General features: G+C 43.8%; 1 protein-coding gene across 1 annotated transcript in view; it reads left to right on the top strand.

Annotated features, from left to right (window-relative positions):
* Positions 1 to 9,696: 9,696 nt before the first annotated feature.
* Positions 9,697 to 15,114, top strand: part of LOC107396227 (zinc finger protein 135) — a 33,330-nt gene continuing 27,912 nt past the window's right edge. Inside the window, exon 1 of the mRNA XM_015975831.3 lies at positions 9,697 to 9,831. The gene's annotated coding sequence lies outside the window, so the exon portion shown is untranslated. The remainder of the gene's footprint in view (positions 9,832 to 15,114) is intronic.

Below are 15,114 nucleotides of genomic sequence, written 5' to 3'. Positions count from 1 at the left end.
AGATAAAAGTTTTAAACCATGGTAAAAAATACTGCAATAGATTATTTATAGGTTTCTATTGGCTTATAAATCACTGGCATGTGACATGACTAAACTCAAAACTATTTAACCTTTATTAAGAAGTAGAGAGACACAATATACAGGGAGTGCAGAATTATTAGGCAAGTTGTATTTTTGAGGAATAATTTTATTATTGAACAACAACCATGTTCTCAATGAACCCAAACAACTCATTAATATCAAAGCTGAATGTTTTTGGAAGTAGTTTGTAGTTTTAGCTATTTTAGGGGGATATCTGTGTGTGCAGGTGACTATTACTGTGCATAATTATTAGGCAACTTAACAAAAAACAAATATATACCCATTTCAATTATTTATTTTTGCCAGTGAAACCAATATAACATCTCCACATTCCCAAATATAAATTTCTGACATTCAAAAGCAATACAAAAACAATTCAGCGACCAATATAGCCACCTTTCTTTGCAAGGACACTCAAAAGCCTGCCATCCATGGATTCTGTCAGTGTTTTGATCTGTTCACCATCAACATTGCGTGCAGCAGCAACCACAGCCTCCCAGACACTGTTCAGAGAGGTGTACTGTTTTCCCTCCTTGTACATCTCACATTTGATGATGGACCACAGGTTCTCAATGGGGTTCAGATCAGGTGAACAAGGAGGCCATGTCATTAGTTTTTCTTCTTTTATACCATTTCTTGCCAGCCACGCTGTGGAGTACTTGGACGTGTGTGATGGAGCATTGTCCTGCATGAAAATCATGTTTTTCTTGAAGGATGCAGACTTCTTCCTGTACCACTGCTTGAAGAAGGCGTCTTCCAGAAACTGGCAGTAGGACTGGGAGTTGAGCTTGACTCCATCCTCAACCCGAAAAGGCCCCACAAGCTCATCTTTGATGATACCAGCCCAAACCAGTACTCTACCTCCACCTTGCTGGCGTCTGAGTCAGACTGGAGCTCTCTGCCCTTCACCAATCCAGCCACGGGCCCATCCATCTGGCCCATCAAGACTCACTCTCATTTCATCAGTCCATAAAACCTTAGAAAAATCAGTCTTGAGACATTTCTTGGCCCAGTCTTGACGTTTCAGCTTGTGTGTCTTGTTCAGTGGTGGTCGTCTTTCAGCCTTTCTTACCTTGGCCATGTCTCTGAGTATTGCACACCTTGTGCTTTTGGGCACTCCAGTGATGTTGCAGCTCTGAAATATGGCCAAACTGGTGGCAAGTGGCATCTTGGCAGCTGTATGCTTGACTTTTCTCAGTTCATGGGCAGTTATTTTGCGCCTTGGTTTGTCTACACGCTTCTTGCGACCCTGTTGACTATTTTGAATGAAACGCTTGATTGTTCGATGATCACGCTTCAGAAGCTTTGCAATTTTAAGACTGCTTCATCCCTCTGCAAGATATCTCACTACTTTTGACTTTTCTGAGCCTGTCAAGTCCTTCTTTTGACCCATTTTGCCAAAGGAAAGGAAGTTGCCTAATAATTATGCACACCTGATATAGGGTGTTGATGTCATTAGACCACACCCCTTCTCATTACAGAGACGCACATCACCTAATATGCTTAATTGGTAGTAGGCTTTCGAGCTTATACAGCTTGGAGTAAGACAACATGCATGAAGAGGATGATGTGGACAAAATACTCATTTGCCTAATAATTCTGCACTCCCTGTAGGTCCATTCTTGTCCACTTTCCTCAGAAGTCGTTGCTGCACGCTGAGCTACATGTGTTGTAGAAAAAAGTTACCCTGCCTGCCGAAGGCACCGCCTGCCTGCTCCATCACGTGAACACGCAAGTCACGCCCATCTACTTTCACATCATGGGTCCTCGGAAGAACGAAAAAGTGAATGCAAGTCAGTGGGGCTAAAAACGCTGTTTTCTAATTCCGCTAGTTTTGTGCCATGGATTGCACATATGATGTCCGTGAATTTTAAAATCACATTTTGATACCAAGAACACTTGTAATTTTGAACGGGGGAAACAATAATTTGGGTTTTGTGTTCAAATAAGTCCAGGATGTTTCATCTTGTTCTCTCTATAAGCTCCACAAGATGCTCAGTTGAACGTTCCCTCGTCCGAGGCAAACTTTTATTGAACTCTCAATAATCAGCCATGAGTGTCTACCGCTCACCTTCCTGTGTTACACTCTCTAGACTCGGAGCGGAACACACGGTTAAGAGCAATTCCCATTGCTACATCCCTTTTCTTTTACAAAGACAATGAACTTTTCATACGTTGAGAACTCAGTTTGCAACTGGCACAAAACTTAGACATGCCATTTCTTTGTTGGACACAATTTCCCATAAGAAATAAAGATTTCTATTTACTTTTTTTTCTTTCCAAACAAGTAAACAGATCACAAAGCCCTAACTCCAAATATTGTCACAGATGTGTTGTTCTGTTCTCTAACCAGTAAACAAATCTCAACATATAACTCACATAGTACCCCTTAATTGCATACACAGTCCTTCAGATATCCGGGTTGTTGTACCACCCGTCCTGACCTGGTAGTGCTGATTTGTGTGTTCCCTTCGTTCTGTGTCGGCCCAGTAAGGTTCTGTCCCTCCGGCTGGGGATGTACTGACATGTCTTTTTTGACCTCCGCAGCTCGCCTCAGATGGCGATGATTCCTTCTGAGGACTCTGCCGTTGTCCAACTCCACATCATAGGATCTGTTTCCCCGAGTGTTACACACTCTAGCCTTGGACCACAAGGTGCGTTGTTCAAAAGGTTGGACTTGCACCACGTCCCCTGGGTTTAATGTGTCCATGTCCTTTGCCGTCCTGTTGTAGTACTTTGTCTCTCTCTGTTTTTTCTCAGTGCTAACCTGTCATCAGCCACTTTGGGTTACAACAATCTGTCTCCTATCGGGAGGAGTGTCCTCGTACTCCTGCTTAACAGTCTCTGTGCCGGGCTGGTAGTCAAACCTTGTGTTGGGGTGTTTCTGTGGTCCAATAAGGCCAAATATGGATCCTGTCCAGCCAATTTTGCCTTTTTCATGAGTCGTTTGGCAGTTTTATCAGCAGATTCTGCTTTGCCATTACTCTGCGGATAGCCCGGGGATGAGTTATGGTGTTGAAATTCCCATTTCCGACTGAAGTTGGCAAACTCTGTGGAGCTGTACTGGGGCCCGTTGTCAGAAAACACAATATTTGGGATTCCCTGACGTGCGAAATGAGCCTTTAGTTTCCTAATCACAGTACTCGACTTGGTATCCGGTAGATAATCTATCTCCCAAAAGTTGGAGTAATCAACTGTTATTAGGTAGTCCCTACCCTCAAAGTTGAATAAATCTGTCCCAACTTTGGTCCATGGTCTGGTGGTCGGCTCGTGTGGCTTTAGTGTCTCTTTCTGTTGTCTTGCATCCACAGACCGACATATGTCACATGTAGCGATGTACTTTTTGATGTGGTCATTCATACCGTGCCAGTAGACGCAGTCTCTAGCTCTCCTGAGGCACCCTTTTGTTCCGATGTGTGTTGAGTGAATTCGCTGTGTTATATCTGCCTGGAGAGCTTGTGGAATCACCACTCTCTCTCCCTTGAAGACCAATCAATCCTGTGTGCTCAGTTCATCCTGCAACGATTGGAACTGGGTTATTCCAGCAGGTACCTCTTTTTTACAGGCCAGCCACCCCTTTTGTATTGTCTTTATTAGCGTTTGTAATGTGCTGCCGGTTCTTGTCCCTGCCCATATTCTGTCCATGCTTTCTGTTGAAACAGGAACATAATCCACCATGTTGACACATTCTGTCTCCAACTCCGTCTGGCTTTTGATGCTGTCCAGCAGGTAGGCCCTACTCAGCGTATCAGCGAGTAGCATCTCGCGGCCGGGAACATATGTTATGGTTATATCATATTGTTACAGTCTCAATGACATCCTTTGCGGTCTCTTAGGTGCATGTAACAGTGGCTTTTTAATAATGCTCTCGAGTGGCTTGTGGTCTGATTGCACTCTCACAAGACGACCATATGTATATTGGTGGAATTTCTCCATCCCAAACACAATAGCCAAACATTCCTTTTCAATTTGTGCATAGCCTCTCTCAGTGAGCGTCAGTGCACGACTTGCAAATGCCTCTGGTTTTCCATGTTGAGTCAGGGCTGCTCCCAGCCCCGTCTCGATGGCATCACACTGCAGCATTAGCTCTTCTTCAGGGCTGTAATATTTCAAAACTGGGACTTGTGTTAGTTTCTCCTTTAGTCTTTTCAATGCTTCGTCCTGCACGTCTGTCCACTCCCATAGGCTGTCTCTGTGCGTCAGTTGTCTGAGAGGCTCACAGTCGTCTGACAGAAGCTTGTAGAACTTTGATAGATAGTTGATCATTCCAACTAGTCTCTGCACCCCTTTTATGTCAGTTGGTGCTGGCATCTCTGTGATGGACCGTAATAACAAATGGTTGAAAGTTAAATGTTGCTGTAGGAGGCGTGCTCCCAAAAGTGGAGGCTAGTGGGCTTAAGAGGTTAATTAAAACGATTACCACTAATTACTTTTTCTGATATTTATTTTTATTGCACTTAAAATAAACACTTGCACATACATTACTCACCTGCTAACTTAAATAAGCATAGGTATGTTGTGCCTATTGTCCGGCAACTGATTATTTGTTGGTGGTTTCTGTGTTTTATAATCTCACTGGGGATGGCCATAAAGTGTGTATGCAAGAAAAAAATCCATACCTTCATATTTAAACCTGGAGTCCTGTCTGTTTAATTACATTATTACTATTTCTGTATAAACGTATTCTTTCAAATGTGTGGAGCTGCTGGAGCTGACAGCGGGATGCTCCCCGCCCGCTGGAAGGGCCGCTGTTATTGAGCTTGGGGGTAGCTCAACAGGCACATGGGGGCGTGTTTGGACTGGGCTCCGTCTGCAGCTAGGTATTATTGTTCCCATTGCTACACAGCACTAGCCTAGTGAACTAGACCAAATTCTTGCTTTGCAAAGTTTGGTCTAGGCACGCTCCATTGGAACCTCAGCAGCTCCTACCAGGACTCTGGCTAGCCAATCACAGCTCTCTAGAGGGGTTTCAAACACATAAAGAGCTGTGATTGGTCCATAATGGTGGGCCAATCATGGTGCTCTATCTGCTTAGTGAATAAATCACAGAGCCTTATCCGCTTTGTGGGCCAATCAGGGCACTCTATATGCCTGGTGGGTGGGATGATGCAACAGAGTAAAACAAAAAGACGTCACATTCATTGTCTAGTAGAATGAGGAGATCATTTGAAAGACAACGGTAGAACCCGCCCCACGACCGAGAGCCGTCAATGGAGAGTGGCCAGACTAAATAATGGGCCATTCCCATCTGTACCAGGTCGGCCCGGGCCGGGTAGCCCCAGTCGGCCCCAGCCTGGCCCGGTTGATTCCACACATCCTTGCCTTAAGCCCATGTGGGCTGATTCTACCCACCAATCAGAGGCTTGCTCTAATGGAAGGTGTGAATTTGCTGTCAGCAGTGGGTGTGTTGGCCCTGGTCGGCCTGCAGCAGACCCCCTCGAGAAGAGGGCTGAGAATGAGCCTTGGTTGGCCCGGAAAATTACCAGGCCACCCAGATATGTAAACAACCTACGCTACCCGGCCCGGGCCGACCCAGTACAGATGGGAATGGCACATAATACATCTATTTAGTCTGGCTTGCCAGGCTAAGACAGGACTGCAAATGTGTTTACTGAAAGTGACGTCATCGACCCAGAAACAGAGAAAAACTTAGGGAAAATGGCTGTAAGTTCTGCAAACTTCAAATCCTTCCTTCAGGAGGAAAAAAACCCATCGTAAATCTGATCATGTGGTAAAGAGCAGCTACGCTAGGGGAGAGAAGATTATGTGGTGATGTTACATTTGCGACGTGCTGATGTAGTCGTGTTAATTACAAACTTTTACAAGCTGATAAATCTCAAAGTACGTGACTGGCGTGGGCTAAACACCCATCATTAGTTTTCATTTAAATTGCAGTACAACACATATGTGTGATCCAAGGCGTAAGGCTAAGTGGATTAGAAAATAACTCTTTTAGCCCCGTTGACTTGCATTGATTTTTTGGATCTTCTGAGGACCCATGAGCCGACTGGAAAGGGAGGAGAGTTAGGCTCGCTATTGAGGGAGTAAACAACTTGAAATAAGAGCAATGCTGCTACTTTTAAATTTATTCACAATACAAACAAGTTTTTAATAAGTGTATTTCCTAAAAAAAAATTTAACTTAAAGGACAATTTGGTTGTTTTCTTATTATTTTAATGCTTTTCTGTACCGGAGTACCGGATCGGGACTTGGTGTTGGCAGATACTCAAAATCAAATGACTCGGAATCATATCATGGGGAACCCATCTCTCCCCTCGTCCTGACGGACACCCCCCGTCACCACTGTGGACTCCTTCCGCTTCCTCGGAACCACCATCACACAGGACCTTAGGTGGGAGCCATCCATCAGCTCCCTGATCAAAAAGGCCCAGCAGAGGATGTACTTTCTGCGGCAGTTGAAAAAGGCCAAGCTGCCGGCCCAGATGATGGTGCAGTTTTACACGGCCATCATTGAGTCCATCCTCACCTCCTCCATCGCTGTGTGGTACGCTGGAGCCACAGTGAGGGACAAAAATAGACTGCAGCGCATTGTGCTCTCCGCTGAGAAGGTGATTGGCTGCAGCCTTCCATCTCTCCAGGACCTGTACGTCTCCAGAACTCGGGGGCGTGGAGGCCGGATAGCAGCTGACCCTTCTCACCCGGGACACAGACTTTTCGAGCCGCTTCCCTCAGGCAGGAGGTTACGGTCCATCCAGACCAGAACCTCCCGCCATAAGAACAGCTTCTTTCCATCTGCCGTTAGACTTGTGAACAGCTTATAAATACACAACCATGCTCGTCTGCTGTACTTGACATAACGTCACGTTATCGGCCATATTACCATTACCTGCCTTTTTTATAGCTGAATGTTTTATGCTAGTTTTATTATATTTTATTCTACTTATTCAATTTTTGAAATTTATTATTCATGTTATATGTAGCACATTAGTACCGAAGGAAGTTACTAGTTTGTGAACAGCTTGTTCACTGACAATGGCAATAAACCTTTTCTGATTCTGAATTCTGATTCTGATATCGGCACAAAAAGACGTTATCGGAAAATTCCTAGTTAGGAGTTGACTGCACTGCTTATTATAGTACTAAAACTCGCCACTAGATGGCAGCATTGTCTAACATGACCGTTTTCCAACTGTGCACAACATTAGACCACTAGCTATGACTTTTCTTTTTGTTAACCAAAACAGAAGTATCCCTTTATAAGAGACAACATGAAAACAAAAGAAAAACAGAAAAGCAGTAGCAGGACAGCCTGTATAAGAATCACACACATGTTATGCCAGCATCTCAACCACAGAACAAACAATGAAAGCATACCCTTTCCAGCAGATGACACAGACAACTGTACCTTCCCTCCGTCTGTGTGGTTTCGACCATGTTACCATTAAGGTAACAATACTGGGACAGCGTGACCTGCCGCTTCTCTATCTCTGGGTTTTGTTTCCTGCATTTACTACTGGCTAATTTATCTGGCCGTAATAAGCCAGCTCATGTTCTGCTACAGTTGGGCGTTCTCCATATATGAGCATACTTCTGGGAATTGACATGTCCTGGTTCCAAAAATCACCCTCACGTTCAACGTTTTTTGTCACAATGGTTGTGTGTCCTGTGTGTCTCTGTGTTGCCCCTGTGATGGACTGGCAACCTGTCCAGGGTGTGCCCCCCCGTTTGCCCAAAGACTGCTGGAGATAGGCACCAGGTCCCCACGATCCTGCATGGATAAGCAGGTACAAAAATGGATGGATGTCCCTAACATCCACAGAATTTCAAGATGGTGCATGGAGCGTCTACCACAGTTTATAAAAATGTAAAATTTCAAGCTATTAGGAATTTTTAGAATAAACTTTGGTTACAAATACTAATGAAAAGGGACACGTTTGTGAACATGGTACACAGATTTAATAGTAAACAAATAAAAATATGGCTTTAAGAAATCGTGCAAAACTGATAAATAACACTACTCTATAAACACCTAGAGCTGTACTAGACGTGCCGCCACATACACACAACACAAAAAACAGCCACTGAATGAAAGCAACATGACTATGTGTGTCCTCTGTTACATCACTGCAGGAAAGGCTCTGGGTCTCAAAGGCATGAGGGCCGAGAGCGTGGGTCTCATTTTGCTGTTGCAGTCATGTTGACCACTGCGCCTCACCGTCTGCAGACGCACTATTGATGTCTCTTTGTTTATCTACCCATTTTACTTCCTTTGTTTATTTAACCAGCTTTTTTTGTCTTTCTTTAACCCTTATATAACCTTTTAAGTTTCTAATGTTTTTGAGCACAAAAAATGCACATCCAAAACTTCCTGTAGAAATATTATATAATATTTTATATGTCCCAATTTTTTTATTTATCCATCCATCCATCAATCCATTTTCATCTGCTTATCTGGAGTTGGGTCGCGGGGGCAGTAGCCTAAAGCGAGAGACCCAGACTTCCCTCACTCCAGCCACTTGGGCCAGCTCCTCCGGGGGAATCCCAAGGGGTTCCCTGGCCAGGTGAGAGACATAGTCCCTCCACCGTGTCCTGGGTCTCCCTTTAGGTCTCCTACCGGTTGGACATGCCCACCCTCACCAGGGACTCCCTGGGGTCCCTGTTGAGTTTTTGATCAGGGAGGCGTCTAGGAGTCATCCTGATGCCCGAGCCACCTCAAGTGGCTCCTCTCGATATGGAGGAGCAGCGGGTCTACTCTGAGTGCCTCCCGAATGACCGAGCTTCTCACCCCATCTCTAAGGGAGAGCCCATGCCACTCTTCGAAGAAAACTCATTTCGGCCACTTGTATTTTTTTTATTAAATAAAATAATTTTATCCTTGGCTTCAGCCCTAACAAAATATATAAAAAATTTGTGTTTCTGAGATTTAACCCCTTTATTGCTGGCGTATTATCAAAACTATAATTGTGAAAAAAATTTAAAAATGAAAAAAATCTATTCATTTTTTGTGTCTTTTGTTCAGATTACCTGTGTTGGGATTAAATCGTCACAGCCTTGGAGTGTCACAAATAGGCATAAAAATATTTTTTCTCACATAACAGTTTTTGTGGAATTTCATATTTTCTAAAAAAAAAAAAGTCACGATTTTTGCCTTTGTGCACAAAATAATGCAGAGACAATACTTCCTCATATGATATTTTACAACTCCCAAGTTTTTTTTACATGAATTTTGTCCTTGGTTTCAGTCCTCACAATAAAATATTTGTACATTCCTGAGATTAAACCCTTCTGTTTCCCTCTTTATTGCCAGGTGTATGAAGCCTCCACTGAATGGAATACAGCAACTTTTCTAATTGTTTTTCATAATTCCCCCAAAACACACGTCCTCCCAAAAAATTAGATAAACTTCATTAGTGTATCCAAAGTTATTCACAAAACACACCTGTCTGCGCAAAATAAAATCACTATTGACATATAAAGGTTAGTTATTTTATATAATTTAGTTGAAAATGTTATTTTCTATTGGCCATTGGCTTTCTATTCTGCTTTGGGCGGCCACAACGCACTTTTTTGACCCCTTTGGAACGCGCTTTTTTGACCCCTTTGGCTTGCCATAGTTATAATCGACGGTGCAGCGTCCAGACGTGCGTTCACGCCGCAGCGGCGTCGTTTTCCGTTCAGGCTGCTGCTGCCGCTCCACGGTCGGAATGTGACAGAGGTGCGGCAGAAATTCCACCGACTCAGAACCTCGTCCTGGACCGAGCCAGAAGCCGGACCTCCTGGGTTGAATTTGTAAGTGTTTGTGGGAGTGATAGCTCCGTTATTTGACGTTAGAAACAGAATATTGGCTACGGTGTGTGGATGGATGGATGGATGGATGGATGGTCGGGAGAAGAACCGACAGCCGACTCACGGGTGAGTGGGATCCAATGGATGATGATGGAGAAATGAGGAGGATGAATGAAACATGAGGTGTGATGTGAAGGATGTTGGAGAAGACGGGAAAAATTGAGGTGGAGCAGCACATTTTCGGTGGGCTGCATGGTGGCGCAGTGGTTAGCACTGTTGCCTCGTAGCACGAAGGTTGCAGGTTCGATACTCTGCTGCGGCCTTTCTGCGTGGAGTTGCGTGTTCTCCCCGTGCATGCTTGGGTTTTCTCCGGGTACTCCCATAGACCACAACATGCCCTGTAGGTTATAAATTGTAAGTAGCTTTGGATAAAAGCGTCTGCTAAATAAATAAACATAAATATTTCCGCGGATCAATCGCTCTGCTGCGCTCAGGGCTTATTTTGGTTCGTTTCCGGTCGGAAGAGGCTGCTGGGAGTTTGATGGTCGTGGCTTCTCCCTAGCTCATATTCTCTTCCTCCTGCTCCTCCTCTTTCTGACCCCTCCTCCCCCCGGGTCCTCCTCCTCCTCTGTGCTGAAGAGTGAAACTAGACGATCTTGATGTTCATTGGAAGTCAGGAACAGGACGTGACATGGTCAGGTAAAGGTGAGGATCAAAGAGCAGCTTCACGTTCACACCAGGGTTCCTGCTGTTGTTTACAGTTGCCAGGATGTCACTTCCAACCAAAGGAACTTTATCAGTGTTGCGACTAAAAAATCAATTGTTAAAGCAACTTCCTTATCAATAAAAGCCATAAAACAACCAATAGGTGTAATGACTAACCTGGAGGCTTCACCTTCTTCCTTTAACATAACGTAGAGTCCTGTTTACTGGAATGGCCTTGTTGGGTTGCTGGAACCAGAATCTGACCACTCGACGAACCTGCCCTCTCACCTGGATGAATTCAATTGAATTCAAGTTTATTTATATAGCGCAAAATCACGACAAGAGTCCTCTCAAGGACCTTCACACGGTAAACATTCCAATACAGGTCAGCTCATTAAGCCAATCAGAAAAAAGTTTCCTATATAAGGAACCCAGCAGGTTGCATCGGTCGCTGACTAGTGTCACAGTCTTTACAGCAATCCTCATACTGCGCAAGCATGCAGCGACAGTGGAGAGGAAAACTCCCTTTTAACAGGAAGAATCCTCCAGAGAATCCTGGCTCAGTATAAGCAGCCATCCTCCACGACTCACTGGGGATGGAGAAGACAGGGCAGACACACACACACACACACACACACACACACACACACACACACACACACACACACACACACACACACACACACACACACACACACACACACACAGTTTGATGGAGGGATTTCTATCCAATCAGTGAAAACAGGGTGTGCACATTGATTGGATGAGGTTAATCCAGGATTGCCTTCTCAAAAAATTAGCATATTGTGATAAAGTTCATTATTGTCTGTAATGTACTGATAAACATTAGACTTTCATATATATTTGATTCATTACACACAACTGAAATAGTTCAAGCCTTTTATTGTTTCTAATATTGATGATTTTGGCGTACAGCTCATGAAAACCCAAAATCCCTATCTCAAAAAATTAGCATATCATAAAAAGGTTCTCTAAACGAGCTACTAACCTAATCATCTGAATCAACTAATTAACTCTAAACACCTGCAAAAGATTCCGGAGGCTTTTAAAAACTCCCAGCCTGGTTCATTACTCAAAACCGCAATCATGGGTAAGACTGCCGACCTGACTGCTGTCCAGAAGGCCATCATTGACACCCTCAAGCAAGAGGGTAAGACACAGGACGAAATTTCTGTTCCCAGAGTGCTGTATCAAGGCACCTCAGTGGGAAGTCTGTGGGAAGGAAAAAGTGTGGCAGAAAACGCTGCACAACGAGAAGAGGTGACCGGACCCTGAGGAAGATTGTGGAGAAGGACCGATTCCAAAACTTGGAGGACCTGCCGAAGCAGTGGACTGAGTCTGGAGTAGAAACATCCAGAGCCACCGTGCACAGGCGTGTGCAGGAAATGGGCTACAGGTGCCGCATTCCCCAGGTCAAGCCACTTTTGAACCAACTTTTGACCTGGGCTACAGAGAAGCAGCACTGGACTGTTTCTCAGTGGTCCAAAGTACTTTTTCGGATGAAAGCAAATTTTGCATGTCATTCGGAAATCACGGTGCCAGAGTCTGGAGGGAGACTGGGCAGAGGGAAATGCCAAAATGCCTGAAGTCCAGTGTCAAGTACCCACAGTCAGTGATGGTCTGGGGTGCCATGTCAGCTGCTGGTGTTGCTCCACTGTGTTTTATCAAGGGCAGGGTCAATGCAGCTAGCTATCAGGAGATTTTGGAGCACTTCAAGCTTCCATCTGCTGAAAAGCTTTATGGAGATGAAGATTTGATTTTTCAGCATGACCTGGCACCTGCTCACAGTGCCAAAACCACTGGTAGATGGTTTACTGACCATGGTATTACTGCGCTCAATTGGCCTGCCAACTCTCCTGACCTGAACCCCCTAGAGAATCTGTGGGATATTGTGAAGAGAAAGTTGAGAGACGCAAGACCCAACACTCTGGATGAGCTTAAGGCCGCTATCGAAGCATCCTGGGCCTCCATAACACCTCAGCAGTGCCACAGGCTGATGGCCTCCATGCCACGCCGCATTGAAGCACTCATTTCTGCTAAAAGATTCCCGACCGAGTATTGAGCATAACTGAACATAATTATTTGAAGGTTGACTTTTTGTATTAAAAACACTTTTCTTTTATTGGTTGGATGAAATATGCTAATTTTTTGAGATGGTGATTTTGGGTTTTCATGAGCTGTATGCCAAAATCATCAATATTAGAAACAATAAACGGCTTGAACTACTTCAGTTGTGGGTAATGAATCTAAAATATATGAAAGCCTAATGTTTATAAGTACATTACAGACAATAATGAACTTTATCACAATATGCTACTTTTTGAGAAGGACCTGTATATTTATTTATTTATTTATTTATTTATATACACACTGTATAACTCAGAGAAATCTCAACACCCACACTTTACAAAAGCTTGCTGTGCCCTTGCGTGCACGCATTCTCCCCCTTCTCCACAGCTCACTCCCAAAGAAGGAACGCGGCAGCGAAACGGTACCGAGTGCGTACCCCTCACCCCACTGGCTCATTCTTCTTGCAGAATGGAGGCTGTGTGCGTAATTTCATGTAGCCAGTCAGTCTGTAGTGTTGCCTTGGTCCCAGTCTGACCGTTGGGGAGAAGGTCTGAGAAAAAGAGTCATCTCGGCACCGAAAGCGCAAATCGGACCTGTGTGTTAAACCAATTTTCAGTGCCGTTCAATGCCCGTATAGAGCTCCGGACCCCACGTGACTCTCAGTTAGTAGACGCCATATTGGCAGGCAAAAAAGGTAAACAAACACGGATCATAAACATGAACATGAACGGGATCGGCTTGGATTTTACTTCGTCTGAGTTTACTTCACACTTTACAACCGAAGAAATCGTTTAATATAGTCAGAAATTAATTCTGCACAGAGAAAGGGTCTGGGAACTCTCCTACTCAAAAAACCCCGCCTCTGAGAATCCTAACCAAGCCAATCAGCGCTGAGCAGCGTACGTCACACACCACAACGCCGAGTTTGTCATAAACATGGCGACTGTAGCGGAGTTCGCTGCGGCTCTTTCCTCTGGTCTAACTGACTTGAATGTCTTTAAAACCACAACAAGTAGAAGCACTAAAAGCTTTTCTGCTGAAGAAAGATGTTTCTGTCATTGCCAGATGCCATTTTTGACTACAGCTAAAAAACTACAACGTCGTGGATGTCACACACAGTGACACTCAGTTTCTCTTAAATGTAGCGGAGGCAAATTGATTATTTTATCTGTTATGACCAGGAAGATGTAATATTCTATATAAATATAAAATATTAACCTGCAAGGTCTTTATTGTAATTATTCAGAAGATTCTAGAATTTAATTCAGAAGATCTAGGTTCTTTGCTTTTTCAGTGATCAACCACACTTCGTGTTACTTCAAGAAGGAGTCAGGTTTATAAAAGTAAGAATTTATTTTACAAACAATTTAAAACATGACTAATTAATTAAGCATTTACTGTGAGTGGATGTAACTAAACATGATGAAGGAACCTATGTGTGAATGCGATGTCAGTCAGAGCTTCCTTATCAAAATAAGCTGAGTTCTGGCGAAAAGAATTTGGTTTGCTCTAAACTATAAAGTTGTTATCATCAGAAGAACATTCAGACGCAATCTGTCATGTCTACTTTACCCGTTTTGGAGAGACCCTCTTGGTGGATCTGAAAGTCACAGGGGTCGGCTGACCTCTGGCACCGGAGGGCTGTAGAATACCGTGGTACCGACTCTTCAGTCCAGAGATGTCTCAGGTCACAACAGTCAGGATGGAACCGAGCGTCTGGCGGACTCTTAATGAATCTAACAATATCAGCTTTGTTTCTGCAGGAACTGTTTGCTCATCAGCTTTGCAGGTGCAAAAAGGTTTTGACGACGTGTCAAAATCTTTGATGGTTAAAGAGGTTTTGCTACAGATGGCCAGTCTGAGCGATTCTCTAGAACTGACGAATTACTCAGAATCTCTAGTTTTAAGGTTTAGCTGTTATGATTTTCACAGCCAATCAGAGGCTGACAGGTTTGAGAGATGTTACCAAGACAACTCAGAAACACACCTTCTTGATACAGTATGTTCTGACTGGGTTAATCCTATGTGTGTCAGGGTTTAACTTAGCTGTACGTGTTATTGTGGAGGTGCAGGTGTGAGGACCTGTCGTCTAAACATGTTTAACACATGGCAGGTTCTAGTAGACACCATAATATAATATCCATTCAGTGTGCACAGATTAATGAAGCATTTCATTATACTATAATTATTATAAGTTGTAATAAACAAATGTTTATTTCATGATTATCTAGATTATAAGTCATGGAAGAAGTTCATATTGATTTATTAAATCATTCTTGAATTTAGCAACTGATTCGAGCTGGAGTTCTTCTGTGGAGGCAGACAGATGAGACCTTGGGAAAGAAAGTTATCGTTTATCGTTCAGACTAGCAGAGTCTGAATCCCAGCTGGTGTGAAGGCAGGCTCATTTTAAAAGGAACACATGCAGTGTTTCTCCTTTCTGACCAGATGTTGAATAGATGGTGCAAGGTCAGGCTGTACCTAAACTGA

This window comes from Nothobranchius furzeri, chromosome 12 (genome assembly GCF_043380555.1).
Source record: "Nothobranchius furzeri strain GRZ-AD chromosome 12, NfurGRZ-RIMD1, whole genome shotgun sequence".
In the NCBI taxonomy this organism is placed as follows: Eukaryota; Metazoa; Chordata; class Actinopteri; order Cyprinodontiformes; family Nothobranchiidae; genus Nothobranchius; species Nothobranchius furzeri.
The sequence above is the reverse complement of the archived record's forward strand: the minus strand, read 5'-3'. Positions and strand labels throughout refer to the sequence as shown.